Below are 10,068 nucleotides of genomic sequence, written 5' to 3' on the forward strand. Positions count from 1 at the left end.
CATTTACATTTACATTTAAGTCATTTAGCAGACGCTCTTATCCAGAGCGACTTACAAATTGGTGCATTCACCTTATGACCTCCAGTGGAACAGTAGTGCATCTAAATCTTTTCAGGGGGAGGGGGGGTGAGAGGGATTACTTTATCCTATCCTAGGTATTCCTTAAAGAGGTGGGGTTTCAGGTGTCTCCGGAAGGTGGTGATTGACTCCGCTGTCCTGGCGTCGTGAGGGAGTTTGTTCCACCATTGGGGGGCCAGAGCAGCGAACAGTTTTGACTGGGCTGAGCGGGAACTGTACTTCCTCAGTGGTAGGGAGGCGAGCAGGCCAGAGGTGGATGAACGCAGTGCCCTTGTTTGGGTGTAGGGCCTGATCAGAGCCTGGAGGTACTGAGGTGCCGTTCCCCTCACAGCCCGTAGGCAAGCACCATGGTCTTGTAGCGGATGCGAGCTTCAACTGAAGCCAGTGGAGGGAGCGGAGGAGCGGGTGACGTGAGAGAACTTGGGAAGGTTGAACACCAGACGGGCTGCGGCGTTCTGGATGAGTTGTAGGGGTTTAATGGCACAGGCAGGGAGCCCAGCCAACAGCGAGTTGCAGTAATCCAGACGGGAGATGACAAGTGCCTGGATTAGGACCTGCGCCGCTTCCTGTGTGAGGCAGGGTCGTACTCTGCGGATGTTGTAGAGCATGAACCTACAGGAACGGGCCACCGCCTTTATGTTAGTTGAGAACGACAGGGTGTTGTCCAGGATCACGCCAAGGTTCTTAGCGCTCTGGGAGGAGGACACAATGGAGTTGTCAACCGTGATGGCGAGATCATGGAACGGGCAGTCCTTCCCCGGGAGGAAGAGCAGTTCCGTCTTGCCGAGGTTCAGCTTGAGGTGGTGATCCGTCATCCACACGGATATGTCTGCCAGACATGCAGAGATGCGATTCGCCACCTGGTCATCAGAAGGGGGAAAGGAGAAGATTAATTGTGTGTCGTCTGCATAGCAATGATAGGAGAGACCATGTGAGGTTATGACAGAGCCAAGTGACTTGGTGTATAGCGAGAATAGGAGAGGGCCTAGAACAGAGCCCTGGGGGACACCAGTGGTGAGAGCACGTGGTGTGGAGACGGATTCTCGCCACGCCACCTGGTAGGAGCGACCTGTCAGGTAGGACGCAATCAAGCGTGGGCCGCGCCGGAGATGCCCAACTCGGAGAGGGTGGAGAGGAGGATCTGATGGTTCACAGTATCGAAGGCAGCCGATAGGTCTAGAAGGATGAGAGCAGAGGAGAGAGAGTTAGCTTTAGCAGTGCGGAGCGCCTCCGTGATACAGAGAAGAGCAGTCTCAGTTGAATGACTAGTCTTGAAACCTGACTGATTTGGATCAAGAAGGTCATTCTGAGAGAGATAGCGGGAGAGCTGGCCAAGGACGGCACGTTCAAGAGTTTTGGAGAGAAAAGAAAGAAGGGATACTGGTCTGTAGTTGTTGACATCGGAGGGATCGAGTGTAGGTTTTTTCAGAAGGGGTGCAACTCTCGCTCTCTTGAAGACGGAAGGGACGTAGCCAGCGGTCAGGGATGAGTTGATGAGCGAGGTGAGGTAAGGGAGGAGGTCTCCGGAAATGGTCTGGAGAAGAGAGGAGGGGATAGGGTCAAGCGGGCAGGTTGTAGGGCGGCCGGCCGTCACAAGACGCGAGATTTCATCTGGAGAGAGAGGGGAGAAAGAGGTCAGAGCACAGGGTAGGGCAGTGTGAGCAGAACCAGCGGTGTCGTTTGACTTAGCAAACGAGGATCGGATGTCGTCGACCTTCTTTTCAAAATGGTTGACGAAGTCATCTGCAGAGAGGGAGGAGGGGGAGGGGGAGGAGGATTCAGGAGGGAGGAGAAGGTTGCAAAGAGCTTCCTAGGGTTAGAGGCAGATGCTTGGAATTTAGAGTGGTAGAAAGTGGCTTTAGCAGCAGAGAGAGAAGAGGAAAATGTAGAGAGGAGGGAGTGAAAGGATGTCAGGTCCGCAGGGAGGCGAAGTTTTCCTCCATTTCCGCTCGGCTGCCCGGAGCCCTGTTCTGTGAGCTCGCAATGAGTCGTCGAGCCACGGAGCGGGAGGGGAGGACCGAGCCGGCCTGGAGGATAGGGGACATAGAGAGTCAAAGGATGCAGAAAGGGAGGAGAGGAGGGTTGAGGAGGCAGAATCAGGAGATAGGTTGGAGAAGGTTTGAGCAGAGGGAAGAGATGATAGGATGGAAGAGGAGAGAGTAGCGGGGGAGAGAGAGCGAAGGTTGGGACGGCGCGATACCATCCGAGTAGGGGCAGTGTGGGAAGTGTTGGATGAGAGCGAGAGGGAAAAGGATACAAGGTAGTGGTCGGAGACTTGGAGGGGAGTTGCAACGAGGTTAGTGGAAGAACAACATCTAGTAAAGATGAGGTCGAGCGTATTTCCTGCCTTGTGAGTAGGGGGAAGGTGAGAGGGTGAGGTCAAAAGAGGAGAGGAGTGGAAAGAAGGAGGCAGAGAGGAATGAGTCAAAGGTAGGCGTGGGGAGGTTAAAGTCGCCCAGAACTGTGAGAGGTGAGCCGTCCTCAGGAAAGGAGCTTATCAAGGCATCAAGCTCATTGATGAACTCTCCGAGGGAACCTGGAGGGCGATAAATGATAAGGATGTTAAGCTTGAAAGGGCTGGTAACTGTGACAGCATGGAATTCAAAGGAGGCGATAGACAGATGGGTAAGGGGAGAAAGAGAGAATGACCACTTGGGAGAGATGAGGATCCCGGTGCCACCACCCCGCTGACCAGAAGCTCTCGGGGTGTGCGAGAACACGTGGGCAGACGAAGAGAGAGCAGTAGGAGTAGCAGTGTTGTCTGTGGTGATCCATGTTTCCGTCAGTGCCAAGAAGTCGAGGGACTGGAGGGAGACATAGGCGGAGATGAACTCTGCCTTGTTGGCCGCAGATCGGCAGTTCCAGAGGCTACCGGAGACCTGGAACTCCACGTGGGTCGTGCGCGCTGGGACCACCAGATTAGGGTGGCCGCGGCCACGCGGTGTGGAGCGTTTGTATGGTCTGTGCAGAGAGGAGAGAACAGGGATAGACAGACACATAGTTGACAGGCTACACAAGAGGCTACGCTAATGCAAAGGAGATTGGAATGACAAGTGGACTACACGTCACGAGTGTTCAGAGAGTTAAGCTTACGTAGCAAGAATCTTATTGACTAAAATGATTAAAATGATACAGTACTGCTGAAGTAGGCTAGCTGGCAGAGGCTGCGTTGTTGACTAAGTAGGCTAGTTGGCATTGGCTGCGTTGTTGACACTACACTAATCAAGTCGTTCCGTTGAGTGTAATAGTTTCTACCGTGCTGTTATTCGGGGCTAGCTGGCTAGCTAGCAGTGTTGATTACGTTACGTTGCGTTAAAAGAACGACAATAGCTGGCTAACTAACCTAGGAAGTCGCTCTAGACTACACAATTATCTTTGATACAAAGACGGCTGTGTAGCTAGCTATGTAGCTAGCTACGATCAAACAAATCAAGCCGTTGTACTGTAATGAAATGAAATGAAAAATGTGATACTACCTGTGGAGCGAAGCTTAAATGCGACCGGATTGTTGAGTGCAGAAGTTCTGTTCGGTAGACGTTGGCTAGCTGTTGGCTAGCTAGCAGAGTCTCCTATGTTAAGGACGACATAAAACTACACACTCTAAACTACACAATTATCTTGGGTACGAAGACAGCAAAGACAACTATGTAGCTAGCTAACACTACACTAATCAAGTCGTTCAGTTGAGTGTAATAGTTGTGCTGCTAATCGGTAGACGGTGGACTAGCTAACGGTGGACGTTAGCTAGCTGGCTAGCTGCAGGGCAGTGTAGACTGCGTTAGGACGACGAAATACGATAATTACGCAATTATCTATGAAACAAAGACGGCTGTGTAGCTAGCTAAGAAGAAATTGATAAGATTAGACAAATCAAACCGTTGTACTATAATGAAATGTAATGAAATGTAATACTACCTGCGGACCGAGTGCAGATGCGACCGCTCGCTCCAACCCGGAAGTACATAGAGTGAAAGAGCCTTCACCAAAAAAATGTTTGATGGTTTGAAGTGCACTTCTCCCCGATGTTGCAATGTTTACCTATTTTGCAATAGCTAATCTTCAAGAACAGCTAGCCTACCATGGCTGAACTGTTGTACACCTACAATTTGTTCAACACATTTATTTATAAACATTTGAGGGACTGAAATAATGCATCACCAAATTGAAATCCCACGCTTAAATAATGTAAGCCTGAATGTACCCTTCAGAGAATTTGTGTGTTCTAGATTTCATTAAATAAATCACTTTGTCAAAATATGTTGACAACGTAGTTTTATTGAGGAAAGTTTTCTGACATATGTGGTTTTACCTACTGTAGTTGAATGCACTGGCTGTAAGTAACTGAATAAGAACACTTTCATTGATATCTTCTCTTCTGCATTTTGGGTTAACATGGTCTACACCCCATAGCATCACGTTGGCAATAAAGTAGGCAGAGGTGAGGGGGTGGAGCTTGTTACTTGTCATCTAAAAGAGTATCTTCTGTCAACTTGTATCCTATACCTAGCCTGGGTTAAAAAAAAGTGTATATATAGATAACATTCCACTTCTTGTTCACTGTGTCATATGCCTAAGATATATGTTTAGCATGGTAAGGAGTGGAATCATATCCTAACTGACTGGTACCAAGACTATTCTATCGCTGTTCTCAACGTACACTACATGACCAAAAGTATGTGGACATCTGCTTGTCGAACAACTCATTCCAAAACCATGGGCAGTAATATGGACATGGTCCCCTCTTTGCTGCTGTAACAGCCTCCACTCTTCTGGAAAGGCTTTCCACTAAGTGTTGGAACATCCATTCAGACACTCATAATCCAAGATGGCGTAGCAGTCAGACGTCTTTGTCCTGTCGTGTCCCTTGTATATATCGTTTTACATATTTTTCGTCGCATATCCTTTAAAATATTTTGCTAAACCACATCATCTAAATACTCTCCTGCAACCCGCCTCACTCAATGTGGCGTGGATCTGCTTTTTTTTCCTAAAGTATTTATATTTACTTTGGATCTGGAATCCCTCAACTGAAGCTAGCCAGCTAACTATCAGCTATCAGTCAGCAAACCATTGCCAGCGGTCATCAGCTAACATTCAGCTCGGAAAGCTCTCGTCAGTTCGAACAACGTGACTCTAACCAGAGCATAACGGACCTGTTATTTTTATACCCGGATTCCTACCGCAAACTGAACATTTTCATCTGGATCTTCACAACTAGCTAACCGCAATCCCGGATGACTACTCCTGGTTAGCGTTTCCATCCCAGAGCAAGCACCAATTTAACTTGAAGCTAGCCCGGCCAGGGCTCCTGTGCTACCACCGAAGCATACTCCAGGGCTACAATATCGGCCTGCTAGCTACCTAGAGCTACTTGGAACCCTACTAATTCCACGACTGGGCTATCGACGTTACCGCACGAAGAGGCAAAAACAGACTTACCCCCATCGTGACGCCCCCCCCCCCAAAGGCTAACTTTCTAGCCCCTGCTAACTGCTAGCTTGCCTGCCCGGTCTGCTAACTGCTAGCCCTTGCTAACTGCTTGCTTGCTAACGCGGTCTGCTAACTGCTTGCTTGCTAACCCGGCCTGCTAACTGTTAGCTTGTTAGCCTGCTAACTGTCTGAATCGTCGTGTCCCCAGCCAGCCCAACCACTCACTGGACCCATATGTTCACTTGGCTACGCATGCCTCTCTCTAATATCAATATGCCCTGTCCATTACTGTCCTGGTTAGTGATTACTGTCTTATTTCACTGTAGAGCCTCTAGCCCTGCTCAATATGCCTTAATTAACCAACCATTTTGTTCCACCTCCTACATATGCGATGACATCACCTGGTTTAAACATCTCTAGAGACTATATCTCTCTCTTCATTACTCAATGCCTAGGTTTACCTCCAATGTACTCACATCCTACCTTACATTTGTCTGTACACTATGCCTTGAATCTATGCTATCGTGCCCAGAAACCTGCTCCTTTTACTCTCTGTTCTGAACGTGCTAGACGGCCAGTTCGTATAGTCTTTAGCCGTACCCTTATCCTACTTCTCCTCTGTTCCTCTGGTGATGTGGAGGTTAATCTGCTCTTCCTCCCGGGGAAGGACTGCCCATTCCATGATCTCGCCATCACGGTTGACAACTCCATTGTGTCCTCCTCCCAGAGCGCTAAGAACCTTGGCGTGATCCTGGACAACACCCTGTCGTTCTCAACTAACATCAAGGCGGTGGCCCGTTCTTGTAGGTTCATGCTCTACAACATCCGCAGAGTACGACCCTGCCTCACACAGGAAGCGGCGCAGGTCCTAATCCAGGCACTTGTCATCTCCCGTCTGGATTACTGCAACTCGCTGTTGGCTGGGCTCCCTGCCTGTGCCATTAAACCCCTACAACTCATCCAGAACGCCGCAGCCCGTCTGGTGTTCAACCTTCCCAAGTTCTCTCACGTCACCCCGCTCCTCCGCTCTCTCCACTGGCTTCCAGTTGAAGCTCGCATCCGCTACAAGACCATGGTGCTTGCCTACGGAGCTGTGAGGGGAACGGCACCTCAGTACCTCCAGGCTCTGATCAGGCCCTACACCCAAACAAGGGCACTGCATTCATCCACCTCTGGCCTGCTCGCCTCCCTACCACTGAGGAAGTACAGTTCCTGCGCAGCCCAGTCAAAACTGTTCGCTGCTCTGGCCCCCCAATGGTGGAACAAAAACTCCCTCACGACGCCAGGACAGCGGAGTCAATCACCACCTTCCGGAGACACCTGAAACCCCACCTCTTTCAGAAATACCTAGGATAGGATAAAGTAATCCTTCTCACTCCCCCTTAAAAGATTTAGATGCACTATTGTAAAGTGGCTGTTCCACTGGATGTCTTAAGGTGAACGCACCAATTTGTAAGTCGCTCTGGATAAGAGCGTCTGCTAAATGACTTAAATGTAATGTAAATGTAATGTATGTGTATTGTAATTGATGTGTATTGTAATGTATGCTGTATTGTAATGTATGTGTATTGTAATGTATGCTGTATTGTAATGTATGCTGTATTGTAATGTATGCTATATTGTAATGTATGCTATATTGTAATGTATGCTGTATTGTAATGTATGCTGTATTGTAATGTATGCTGTATTGTAATGTATGCTATATTGTAATGCATGTGTATTGTAATGTATGCTGTATTGTAATGTATGCTATATTGTAATGTATGTGTATTGTAATGCATGCTGTATTGTAATGCATGCTGTATTGTAATGTATGCTATATTGTAATGTATGCTGTATTGTAATGTATGCTGTATTGTAATGTATGCTGTATTGTAATGCATGTGTATTGTAATGCATGTGTATTGTAATGCATGCGTATTGTAATGCATGCTGTATTGTAATGCATGCTGTATTGTAATGTGTGCTGTATTGTAATGTATGCTATATTGTAATGTATGCTGTATTGTAATGTATGCTGTATTGTAATGTATGTGTATTGTAATGCATATAATAATACAAGTTCTCTCACGTCACCCCGCTCCTCCGCTCTCTCCACTGGCTTCCAGTTGAAGCTCGCATCCGCTACAAGACCATGGTGCTTGCCTACGGAGCTGTGAGGGGAACGGCACCTCAGTACCTCCAGGCTCTGATCAGGCCCTACACCCAAACAAGGGCACTGCGTTCATCCACCTCTGGCCTGCTCGCCTCCCTACCACTGAGGAAGTACAGTTCCCGCGCAGCCCAGTCAAAACTGTTCGCTGCTCTGGCCCCCCAATGGTGGAACAAACTCCCTCACGACGCCAGGACAGCGGAGTCAATCACCACCTTCCGGAGACACCTGAAACCCCACCTCTTTCAGGAATACCTAGGATAGGATAAAGTAATCCTTCTCACCCCCCTTAAAAGATTTAGATGCACTATTGTAAAGTGGCTGTTCCACTGGATGTCTTAAGGTGAACGCACCAATTTGTAAGTCGCTCTGGATAAGAGCGTCTGCTAAATGACTTAAATGTAATGTAAATGTTAATCCAGGTCCTGCAGTGCCTAGCTCCACTCCCACCCCTCAGGTGCTCTCATTTGTTGACTTCTGTAAACTTAAAAGCCTTGGTTTCATGCATGTTAACATTAGAAGCCTTCTCCCTAAGTTTGTTTTACTCACTGCTTTAGCACACTCTGCCAACCCAGATGTCTTAGCCATGTCTGAATCCTGGCTTAGGAAAACCACCAAAAACCCTGAAATCTCCATTGCTAACTATAACGTTTTCCGCCAAGATAGAACTGCCAATCTACTGCAAAGATAACTTGCAGAATTCTGTATTACTTTCAAAGTCTGTACCAAAACAATTTGAGCTTCTACTTCTAAAAATTCACCTGTCCAGAAACAAGTCTCTCACTGTTGCCGCTTGCTATAGACCTCCCTCTGCCCCCAGCTGTGCCCTCGATACTATATGTGAACTGATTGCCCCCCATCTATCTTCTGAGCTCGTGCTACTAGGTGACCTAAACTGGGACATGCTTAACACCCCGGCCATCCTACAAACCAAGCTTGGTGCCCTCAATCTCACACAAATTATCAATGAACCTACCAGGTACAGTAAACACGGGCACCCTCATAGATGTCATCCTAACTAATTCGCCCTCCAAATACACCTCTGCTGTTTTCAATCAAGATCTCAGCGATCACTGCCTCATTGCCTGCATCCGTAATGGGTCTGCGACCAAACGACCACCCCTCATCACTGTCAAACGCTCCCTGAAACACTTCTGCAAGCAGGCCTTTCTAATCGACCTGGCCGGGGTATCCTGAATGACATTGACCTCATCCCGTCAGTAGCTGATGCCTGGCTATTCTTTAAAAGTGTCTTCCTCACCATCTTAAATAAGCATGCCCTCTCAAAAAATGTAGAACTAGGAATAGATATAGTCCTTGGTTCACGCCAGACCTGTCTCCCCCCATTATTCATCCTCCACCAAACTTTACAGTTGGCACTATGCATTGGGGCAGGTAGCGTTCTCCTGGCATCTGACAACCCAGATAAGTCTGTCGGACTGACAGATGGTGAAGCGTGATTCATCACTCTAGGGAAGGCATTTCCAATGGCGGCTTTACACCACACCAGCCGACGCTTGGCATTGCGCATGGTGATCTTAGGCTTGTTTGCCACTGCTCGGCCATGGAAACCCATTTCATGAAGCTCCCGACTAACAGTTATTGTGCTGACGTTGCTTCCAGAGGCAGATTGGAACTCTGTAGTGCACATATGTCAGAGTCAAGGCCCGCGGGCCACATCCGGCCCGCAAGAAGGTTTTTTACGGCCCCTGGGATGATCTTGATTTATTATTAGAACCGGCCCGCAGCAAGCCGGCAGCCCGCAGATCTTTTACACGCACCAATACTACATTTCCCACAATGCAAAGGTGACGCACCGAGCAGTAGGCTGCTTCATTTCAATATTTATTGGCACAGCAGTCGTCAGCATCACAGTAAAATTAACTTTCAGATACCCATCAAAAATGGCAAAACGGAAGGTGGATACTGAGAACCGGGGGTTTCAAACAAGGTGGGAGTCGGAGTATATGTTCACGAAGGTAGCTGGAAAACCTGTGTGTCTTCTGTGTGGAGAAAGTGTGGCGGTACTGAAAGAGTATAATCTGAGACGACATTATGAAACGAAACACGCGGACAAAAACAAGAATATGGACATGGAACAAAGGCTACAAAAGGCAGAGGAATTAAAACGAGGCCTCAAATCTCGACAGGCTCTGTTCAAAAAAGCCAAATCACAAGGCCAGGCTGCTGTCAAGGCCAGTTTTATTTTGGCAGAAGAGATCGCTAAATCAGCCCGGCCATTTACGGAGGGGGATTTCATCAAAACTGCATGATTAAAGTTTGTGACGAAGTTTGCCCAGAAAAAAGGCAACTCTTTTTAAATGTGAGTCTGAGCAGAAACACCATTGCCGAGAGAGTAGACCAGTTGTCCATCAATCTAAAAGAGCAGCTTGTGAAAAAGGGAAAAG

The sequence above is a fragment of the Oncorhynchus nerka genome, linkage group LG10 (genome assembly GCF_034236695.1).
Source record: "Oncorhynchus nerka isolate Pitt River linkage group LG10, Oner_Uvic_2.0, whole genome shotgun sequence".
NCBI classification, from domain to species: domain Eukaryota; kingdom Metazoa; phylum Chordata; class Actinopteri; order Salmoniformes; family Salmonidae; genus Oncorhynchus; species Oncorhynchus nerka.